Below are 10,963 nucleotides of genomic sequence, written 5' to 3'. Positions count from 1 at the left end.
CTGCTGTGATTGGTGGCTGTAGGTGACGTCATTCTATCTCTTATTTTATGAATGAATTCAACTGCGAAGAGGTAAAACACCTATACTTATTGTATATAAATTACCACTTAAACATTAAACTTTTTTATGAAAAACTCATAATATTATTATTTAATAATTCAACAGATAATGGATCTTTTTCACATGCGCAAACTAAATAAACACGTAATTTCTTAAAGGAGAAATTAACTGAGATCTGGCTATGATGTTAGATGTGTATGGGGGAGTTTGTAATTAAAGGCTAAACCAATCACAGCTGAGAAGATACAGCCAATCAGAAGACTGGAATATCCCGCCCAAAGAGAGTTCCAGGGCTTTATGAGTTGCTGTTCCAAAAACGTGCCCGAATTTTCATAACATTGCTTTTATATGTTCTAGCTATGGGGGAACGGTACCTGAAGATTTTTGTTTTTAAGAAAATTAGAGATATATTTACTTCAAAATATATAGAGACATTCCCTTATAAGATGTTCCTATAACATTTTATCAGAGGGATACATTCTAATTACCAAATAATTACTTTCATTAACAAAAGAAAAAAATACGTCTTTGTGACGTCATGAAGAGTAGGATGAACTTTACAGCTTGTCTAAATATATGATTAATTCTGTTTGCTGGTTTGAGTGAGGCATTGAGTAACACGTGGCTAATACTCGATATTCAAATAAATGCTATTGTTCTATTAATCAACTTTATATGATGAATGAACTACAGTACATGACTGTAATTCGTATTTTGTTACACTTCAAGTATAATGAAATTATTCGAAGGAACAATTGACTGTTTAGATTACGATGTTAGATTTATGTGATTGTGAAGCTATAGTATAAAAAGGCAACAACCAATCACAACAGGAAATTATAGCCAACCAGAGCCCCTTCTTATTCAATGTACTCATTGAAAATATATTGAAAGAAGACTACCCGGAGGGCATTCAAATCTTCATCTACGCAGACGATATCTGCGTTGTCTGCCCACACATAGTCAACAACAAACACCGTAAAATGCAAATCGCCCTAGACACCATTGCAGCAAGCTGCCAGGTCTTAGGACTGAAAATAAACCCGAACAAGACCAAAGCCATGGCTATCAAGCACTCTCAACCACCCCCTCCACTAAACCTACTAGGAACGCCTATTGAATGGGTCAACAACTTTACCTACTTAGGTGTTAACCTCAACTTCAGGCTATCACCCACCCCCGAAATAACGCTCCTCAAGCACAAGGCCAACAGCCGACTGAACGCACTCCGACGCATCACGTCACTAAATCAGGGTGCAACACATCACATTCTAAGACTCTTCTACATTCAGGCTGTACGCTCTTTGGTAGAATATGCAGCCCCTGTTCTCACCACCCTCAGCCCTACACAGGAAAAGTCCATTGAAGTAATTCAAAATAATGCCATGAGGACCATCCTCGGTGCCCCGATTTGGACAAGGCTCTCACTGCTTCGAGCCAAAACCCATCTCCTGCCACTCACAGATAGGATAAACTCACGGAACAGCTCTATAATCTTCAAAACTTTCAAGACCAACCGGAACTGCCCACTCCATAACAAACTTCAAGGCCTAATCTCTCTTTCGGAAGATTTGGCCCCTCCTCACACCTATGCTGGCCATCTTATCACAGCCCTAAGATCCAACGGCTCTCAGACAATGCTATCTACACTCAAAAAAGACACCTTCCAACCGGATTTTTTGGAAAAACCCCCCTGGATTCCCAGCCCAATCAAGTACCACTACACCACCCTCCCATTCTCCAAGGCGCTATGCCCACCAGCACAGGCCTTTAGAGCAGCCCTTGATTCGATCACCCTCACGCTCGCTGACAATGTGTATTATACTGACGGCTCTGTAGACAGGGAGGTTCCTGCGGCAGCTGCAGCAGTCTACTCCCCACATTTCTCGGACTGCTGGAGGATCTCCAACAATGCCTCCACACTCCAAACTGAATTAGTTGCCATACTCAAAGCCCTCACACATTCACTCACCAGTCAAGGGAACACCACGATACATACTGACTCCAGAGGAGCTTTGGCAGCAATCAGGAGCCAAGATATCCGAGAAAACACACTCATCATCTCCTCTATCAGACAGATAGCCCACACACATGCTCTCCAGAACCGACAGATCACACTAAATTGGATCCCCAGTCATATAGGTATACTCGGTAATGAAGAAGCCGATCGATTAGCAAAGCAGGCCCTCCAAGTCACCACTATCAGCATAACCCTTAACCCATGGCATGAACAGTTCAAATCAGCAATGAATGCTTACTGTCAAACACAACTACATAGCTCCATCAGACAAGCCCTATTTGCCTCGTCAAAATCAGCAAAATGGTATATCAACACTACCAGCCTGGCACCACATGATCTACCAAAGAACACGCCCCGCAAACTAGCAGTAATCTACCACAGACTAAGGTTAGGGTACCCCTGCTCATGGGAAATCATCAACCCTGAGGGTAGGCAATGCAAGTACTGCGAAGCTGTTCCGGCACTCCCACTAGATCATTACCTCTGCCACTGTCCAGAAACCACAAATCTGAGACAAAACCTTGGCCAAGGAGTGCCACATACTGCAGAACATGTGACTGCCCACATTCTCAAAAACATAGAGACGCTTGCAGGTTTTCTGCGATCTTACCCCCCACCTAGGTAAGAAGAGTCTCTCCCAGCCTATGCAGATATCAACTCTCAACCACCCTTAGCCTTCTCTCCTTGGTTAAGGCTTTCCTCCGCCCTTTTTTGCCCTCTAACGCAAATCACTCCGCTCCTCTCCCAGCCCCTCTAACTCACTGGGACCAAGTTCTATAACCTTTCACCCTTAAAACTTCATCTCAACTCTTTAGCCCTCAACAGGACCTAAACACTGGGTCACTCGACCCTGCCTGCTTAAAGCAGGTATTCATATAAGAAAAATCCTTTCGACTCTGCCCCTGGCATGCCAGAGCCATACCCAGTGACACCAGGTAAGCAGTATAAAGCACTTATGCCTAAAACTGCTTCTTTCCCCTCCCACCGAGAACCCTTCCCTCCTCTCCCAGTCTCTCTAACTCACTGGGACTAAACTCTTTAATCTTTCACCTTTGAGCTTAATCTCATCACTTTGGCCCTAAACAGGTCTAAACACTTGGTTTCTTGACCTTGCCTGCCTAAAGCAGGCATTTCTATAAGTAAAATCCCTTGACGCCGCCCATGGCCAGCCAGGGGCTTAATCAGTGCTGGCCCTTGGGCTGAGCAAGCTCGCAACATGTTGCGAAATCTAATTGACCTTTGCAAGCAGCAATAAGTACTTACACTTAAAACTGCTTCTTTCTTCTCCCACTGAAAACCCTCCTTTCCTCTCCCAGACTCTCCTACTCACTGGGACTCTTTACTATACAGCCTTTCCCTTACCACTATAAAACCTCTTTTCGCCCCTAACTAGGGAAAAGAAAAAATATACTTCCAGGCCCCGCTGATCGTCAACCACCACACCTACCCGCCGGGGAAACCACCTAGGGGCTAGACGCACCGTCAAAAAGCCCCTGTCCGGAGAGAAGCTCCGGGCAATCTAAAGAAGAAGAAGAGGACAGGAATGTAACGCCATGAGAGAAAACTAACAACAATTTCGATGAAATTACGTTCAAAAGATCTAGCCATGGAACGAAAGATTTTTTTTAAACGAGATATATTTTCTTTAAAATATATAGAGACAGTCCTTTCTAATATGTTTTTATAACATATTCTGACAGATGAATGAATTATGATTACCATATCATTTTTATTAAGAATAATACATCTATGGGCTATCATAAGGAGTAGAATGAAGTAATGCGTGGGCCAATATTAGATATTATTATTATTATTATTATTATTATTATCATTATTATTATTAGCTAAGCTACAACCCTAGTTGGAGCAAGATGCCACAACCCCAAGGGATCAAACAGGGAAAAACAGCCCCGTGAGAAAAGGAAATAATTGATCTGTAAGAGAAATAATGAACAATTGAAATGACATTTTAATTTCAGTAACAACAATAAAATACATTTTTCATAAATAAACTATAAAAGAGACTTTTGTCAACCTGTTCAACAAGAAAACATTTGTTGCAAGTTTGAACTTTTTACGTTCCACTGATTAAGCTACCTGATTAGCAAGATCATTCCACAACCTGGCCACAGCTGGAATAAAACTTTTAGAATACTGAATAGTACTGAGCCTCATGATGGAGAAAGCATAATTATTAGAATTAACTGCATACCTTGTATTACGAACAGCATGGTAATGTCCTGGAAAATCTGACTGCAAAGGATGGTCAGAATTATGAAAAATCTTATGCAACATGCATAACGAACTAACTGAACGATGGTGCCACAGATTAATATCTAGATCAAGAATTTATTACACCTTAAATTCCTGTCCAAGATGAGATTCAGTATCTGAAAACCAAACAAGAGGACTATACTGGAAACAAGGCAGAAATTATATCATATTATAATTATACCGAGCTTAGATAGTGAATGAACTACCTTGCATGACTGTAATTCGTATTGTTGCGTTTCAAGTATAATGCAATTATTCAAAGTAATTATAGAATGTTTTATAATATGAAATCTCTATTTTTTGTCAATTTCATAACCATTACAATTTCCCCAGTATTCTATGTATGCCTCAGCCGACAAAGATGGATTAATTTTCAACTTTTCTGTTGCTTTTCAGCTTTCTTTGGGCTCTATAATAATATTCAATGTCAGACCTACTGCTCTACCCTTACTAGATGGTTTCACGTAGGCCAACGCAAAAACAGGTGTAGGCCAGCTCAAAAACAGGCCGTTAAAAAATTTGTATTGTAAAAACTGTAAATACCTTGCAACATTTATTCCAGGATTTTTACCGTTTTGAAAACGGATATATTGACATAAAGGAGTGATGTTACGGTCACAAACCCGTAAAAGATAATAATCAAAGTAAGGTAAAAATTACGGTCCCCTGTATTTCACTGAAATACGGCTGAGAACCGTATATTTTTATGGAGAATTTCCGATTAAAATTACGGTTTTATTTAGCAGTGTAATCTTATTCTATCGAGGAAACCTGATAATTAATTGGACTTAGGACTTCTGTTTGACGCGTATTTGCGTTGATATGTAATTAATGCAAATAAAATGGTAAAATATCATAGATAACGAATGATTAATTAAAAGAGATTGCAAAATATTACAAAGAAAAATATTCCACAGAATCTATATAGTCTGATATGTTTCTTTAATACCTTCCCCATATTTCATCGGCATCATCCTCTTCATATACAAATAATTCTGACGTTCAAACCTAAATTCCTCTTTGCCAATTTTGTTTCAAGAAGTTTTAATGTACCATAATGATGGGAAATGTTCTTATTCAGCTGTGCTCTCAGTTATAACTGGTGGCCATTTCCTACGTCAGCAATATCATGTTCAAACATCTGTCAAAGAATTACGTTGCTGATTACTTATTATTATGTGGTCGATTTGACTGCTATAGTTTTCATTAGGTAGTGTCTATGCATACTTATTCATATCCTAATGCATAAAAAAAGTTCATCCAATGATTAAGTTATTAGTTGACAAACAATTTTAACCTAACAAGTTTAATACTTACTCGTCTAGCTATTCATATACTATTATTACTAGCCAAGCTACAATCCTGGTTGGAAAAGCAGAATGCTGCAAACCCAAAGGCTTCAGCAGGGAAAGCAGCCCAGTGAGGAACGAAAATAGCAAATAAACTATATATACTTACTTTACTTATCGTATAGGGACGTACCTGTGTTAATCTTCACTCCCTTGTAATATGAATAATTCCCCCAAAGGATAAAAAAGTGTCCGGTTTCTGTTCCTATTTCATTCGAAAAATGATTTGGAGGAATACTACCGCTAAAAAGTTATTGGTTCCTATGACTAGCCAGATAGTATTACATTGGATCCCTCTCTATAGACATGGCCCATATTTTATTTACCTACACATACACTAAATAGTCTGGCCTATGCTTTACACATTCTCCCCTTTCCTCCTACACCTTACAACACCAAGATAACCGAAAAACTCTTCACTCAAGGGATTAACTACTGCACTGAAATTGTTCAGTGGCTACTTTCTACTTAGTAAGGATAGCGGAAACTAGCTTTAGTAAGCAGCTCTTCTAGGAGGACATTCCAAAATCAAACCATTGTTCTCTAGTCTTGGGTAGTGCCATAGCTTGTTTACCATGGTTTTCCATTGTAATGGTGTTCAGTTCTCTTGTTTGAGGGTACACTCAAGCACACTAATCTATTTGTTTCCTTATTTCCTTTCCTCACTGAGCTATTTTCCCAGATGGAGCCCTTGGGCTTATAGCATCCTACTTTTCTAACTAGGATTGTAGCTTGGGTAATAATAATAATAATAATAATAATAATAATAATAGAGGCTTAAACTCAAGGGCCGGGGCGGGGGGGGGGGGGGGGCTCGAACTACTGTCCATGCGAAGCCAGCGAGTTAGCACAGGTCTATAGGCACCTAGAAGATTAAAAGAAAAAAAAACACAGATGAAAGACAATGTCACGTTAAATAATTAAATTGTACCGCCATATAAGATATTGGACTGCTAATTAAGATTTATTTTATTCAAAATTTAAATCGCCTTGATAAAATATAAATAATCTATAATACCCGTAGCATTTTAGAGTTATTGTAAAAAAAAGTATAGGCACATAACGAAATTGACGTGCATGGCATCTAGCTTACAGAATCTTCTTCTGTCACGGATTCACGGTGCAAGCCAGACGCAAATGCCACAGTTGGAGCTCTGCCGTCTCCGTTGCAAGTTTATCTCTTGTGTTTTGAACTCGTAAACAAACACATTACTTGATAAGTGTTCAGTTTCCCCTCAATGAAATATTTCATTGTTACTCTACAACCATATGCTAAAAACAAATCTGGAAAAAAATATCAAGAAAATTTTAGACAAAACAGTTTAACCTTTACTGGAAACCCTACGAATTCTTTATTATAATGACGGGAATCCATACAGTTTTATCTAGGTTGGGAGAGCGAGACTTTTATGAGATCAGTGCTCACCTAAAACAGTGACTTATTAAGTGTTTTCTTAGCAAATAAGCGGACGTGATTACCCAGGCTGGTTATTCTAACTCCTTTTGAAATGAGTTCGAAGAGTTTAAATATCTTAGATATAATTTTTCACTAGTGCCGACAAAAATAAGGTAAATTGGTAATGGATTTTTTAAATAGTTTGGAGCTATTCAAAGTTCCGGTCAATATCTGTTTATATGCATATATGTATACTGTAGTATCATATAAAATAGATATATAGATATAGATACATGCGTACAAACAATCACACACACATACACACCCCTTTTGAGTAACTCTTAGGAAAGTCCGGGAAATTACGAAGACTTTGCAATGAAAAATATTTTTCTTAGTAGTTAGAAAAAAAGTAAGCAGCTACTACTGATAAGGAAATACACTGTAAAAATATTAAGTCTAACCATCATAATTTTAAGTAAAAATTATCTTACTATTTTTAGTACAAGTTTTATGGTATATTGTTAGTTACAACTATTATTATTATTATTATTATTATTATTATTATTATTATTATTATTATTATTATTATTATCCTTAACATCATTATTATCATTATCGTTATCATCATTATTATTATTATTATTATTATTATTATTATTATTATTATTATTATTATTATTATCGTTATTGGTAGAAATAGTAGTAGTAATATTACTATTGTCGTTACATTTGTAGTAGTTACAAAAATACAATCATGTATTAACACAATCATCATCTACAACATTCTTTTCCTGAAACCTGCGTACACGAACTCCGTGTAGAGCTAAGGGGACATTGCAGTGCTTCTTATAAACGTGTACTTCCTGGTCATTCGGTTAAGTAGGAAATATTACGTAGTGTCATATAGTCTTTGTGAAATACTGTAAGTAAACAAAGAGTAAACGAGGAAGTGCCAAAGTGGGTGTGCGGTGAAAATTTTTTTTTCGTCTTTAGTTACTCTGGAATATTATTATTATTATTATTATTATTATTATTATTATTATTATTATTATTATTATTATTATTATTATTACACGCGAAGCTATATCCCTTGTTGGAAAAGCAACGTGCCATAAGCCTAAGGGCTCAAAAAAAAAAAAAAAAAAAAAAAATACCCCAGCGAGGAAAGGCAACACTGAAGTAAATAAACTACAGGAGAAGTACCAAACAATCAAAATAAAATATTTTTAGAACAGTAACAACATTAAATTAGATCTTTTATATATATACTATAAAAACCTAAAATAAAAAACAAGAGGAAGAGAAATAAGATAGAACAGCGTGCCCGAGTGTACCCTCAAGCAAGAGAACACTAATCCAAGACAGTGGAAGACCATGGTACAGAGGCTATGGCACTTACCTAAGACTACAGAACAATGGTATGATTTTGGAGTGTCCTTCTCCTAGAAGAACTCCTTACTATAGCTAAAGAGTCTTTCCTACCCTTACCAAGAGGAAAGTAGCCACCGACCAATTACTGTGCAGTAGTTAACCCTTTAAGCGAAGAAGAATTGTTTGGTGATCTCAGTGTTGTTAGATTATGAGGACAGAGGAGAATATGGAAAAGAAATAGGCCAGACTATTCGGTGTATGTATAGGCAAAGACAAAATGAACCGTAACCAGAAAGGGATGCAATGTAGTACTGTCTGGTCAGTCAACGGACCCAATAACTCTCTGGCGGTAGTATTTCAACGGGAAACTTCGAAAGAAATCACATTTGATAACTATGTACTTTCTAGTGTTTAAGGGAATTACTAAGAATTTATAAGCTTTTCGTCAGGAAAGTTTTGATAAATTATTATTGAGAGATACAAAATAACCTCATTGAAAATCAGCAATTGCGGTTTCTATTAGACAATCAATGTGCAATTTGAAGGCAAAATGCTGGAAATAATGTTAGAGTTGCAATGAAACTATAGCAACTTATCAATAAAGTTTTCTTATAGAAGATACAGTTAGCGATTTTAAAAACTATAATCGTGAAGTAAAAATAGTGGCAGATTTAAAGAGAAAACTGGAAAGAACGGTGCACTGGTTAAAATAAACCGTAATATTAATCGGAAAATCTCCGTAGAAATATACTGTTCTCAGCCGTATTTCAGTAAAATACAGACGACCATAATTTTTACCCTACTTTGTTATTATCTTTTACGGGTTGGTGACCTCAACATCACTCCTTTGCGTCAATATATCCGTTTATGAAACGATAAATGACTGGCAACATTTATTCAAGGATTTTTTTACCGTTTCTACGGCAGATTTTTAAGTGTAGGATGAATGGAAAATTTAGTTCGGATTACACCGATGAACAGGACATAAGATCACTGAAGAAAATAGATTAATGGACGTTCTTTAAGCACAAGCAGAGGAAGCAGAATTCTATTTTCATACGAGAAATTTTTCTAAAGAGAATTTTTTTAAAAAGAAAAAAAAAAGACAAGAAATCTCTGATCAAGAGCAAAATACGTGGAAAACTATTCAGCATAACAATATAGATTTAGATATTTATCTTTATTGTCATAATGCATCAAAAATGTTTGTAAAGTTCATAGCAATGATCATATCATAGAGAGGCTTTAAACACATGAGATGATTGTAGGGGAACTTAAAGTTCCCAAGTTGGCTTAAATTGAATTTAGATATAAACTAATATACAAATTATGCATTGTATTGCATGATTGACAAGGCAAGTAATTTGATGGAAAGACTTCCTTAAGGGCATCAACTTTAAGTATACTTTATATACTGATGTTACAACCAAGATGATACTTTAAAGAAATACGCAATTACATAGTGCAGTGGGTACAGCGTCACTTGGAAGTACCAACTGTTATTGCCTTATTTTTCACTTGCTTTGTTGCTGCTTCAAGTGTGAACTTAGTTCATTGATTTACTTTATTCATTTTATTTCTAATTTTCATTACTTTTTATACTTTACATACACATGTTCGGTTTTAGGGAAGCGTTCTCTATGAGATATTTCTCATTTTAGATAATACCATTAATATCATGACAGTTCTATCAAAGCGCTAAAACTATTAGAATCTCTTTTTTATGACGAATAACTGATAGGTCTCCCCAAGGAATGCAAGGAGGTTGTTCACTTCTAAAGGCTGCAGTGTGTAATATACGAAGTTTGAAATATAGCGGTACATGGTTGATTCATTTAGGTTTTATTTTGCATGGCAGGTCAATGGATTAGGCTCAGGGTTATATTCGTCAGTGTAGATCTAAATTTGAATCTCCCATGAGGCATTATCTTAGAACTCCACATTTGCCTTGAATCTCCAGTCAGAGCCAACCTAGGCCAGGTGGATCCTTTTCTACCCAATTGCATGGCGATAAATTTCAATAAGATAATGTACACCTATCTGGCGGTCATTTTGCTCGAAATAACCAGGATAGCATTGTTTCAGTAGTTTCTTTTACCAGCCATTCTTGCTATCAACTTGAATCTTACTCGTGTCAAAGATATGCTGTCAAACACCAGGAAGCAGTTGTCATAAAAAAACTGTTCATAGGAAAAGTTGCATGACCTACTCCTAAGGACCATTCCACTATAGAGCTAAAGTGGGAGATGTTCCACTCTGGAAGGAAGCTCTTGTTAGGGTTCTAACACGGAAATAGTAACCTTCTTCTGGGTCTCAGTAAGTTAGGAGTGCATGAGGAACATGCGTTGCAGGAGAAAGCTGCTCTATTTAGTTCTTGACATAAGATTACATTTTTATTTTTTTTTAAAGACTTCTTGTTACTTTTGGGTTGGCGAAGAAGTGAGTATTCACATGGTGTAGAACTTTTAAAATTTGGTATGAAGAAAATTGAAA

At 36.8% G+C, this 10,963-nt stretch overlaps 1 protein-coding gene across 1 annotated transcript in view; it reads left to right on the top strand.

The window, feature by feature from the left end:
• The first annotated feature begins 6,860 nt into the window (after positions 1-6,860).
• The window catches only part of LOC137639929 (bestrophin-2-like), a 19,128-nt gene continuing 15,025 nt past the window's right edge, over positions 6,861-10,963 (top strand). Inside the window, exon 1 of the mRNA XM_068372226.1 lies at positions 6,861-7,272. The gene's annotated coding sequence lies outside the window, so the exon portion shown is untranslated. The remainder of the gene's footprint in view (positions 7,273-10,963) is intronic.

This window comes from Palaemon carinicauda, chromosome 4 (genome assembly GCF_036898095.1).
Source record: "Palaemon carinicauda isolate YSFRI2023 chromosome 4, ASM3689809v2, whole genome shotgun sequence".
NCBI lineage: Eukaryota > Metazoa > Arthropoda > Malacostraca > Decapoda > Palaemonidae > Palaemon > Palaemon carinicauda.
The sequence above is the reverse complement of the archived record's forward strand: the minus strand, read 5'-3'. Positions and strand labels throughout refer to the sequence as shown.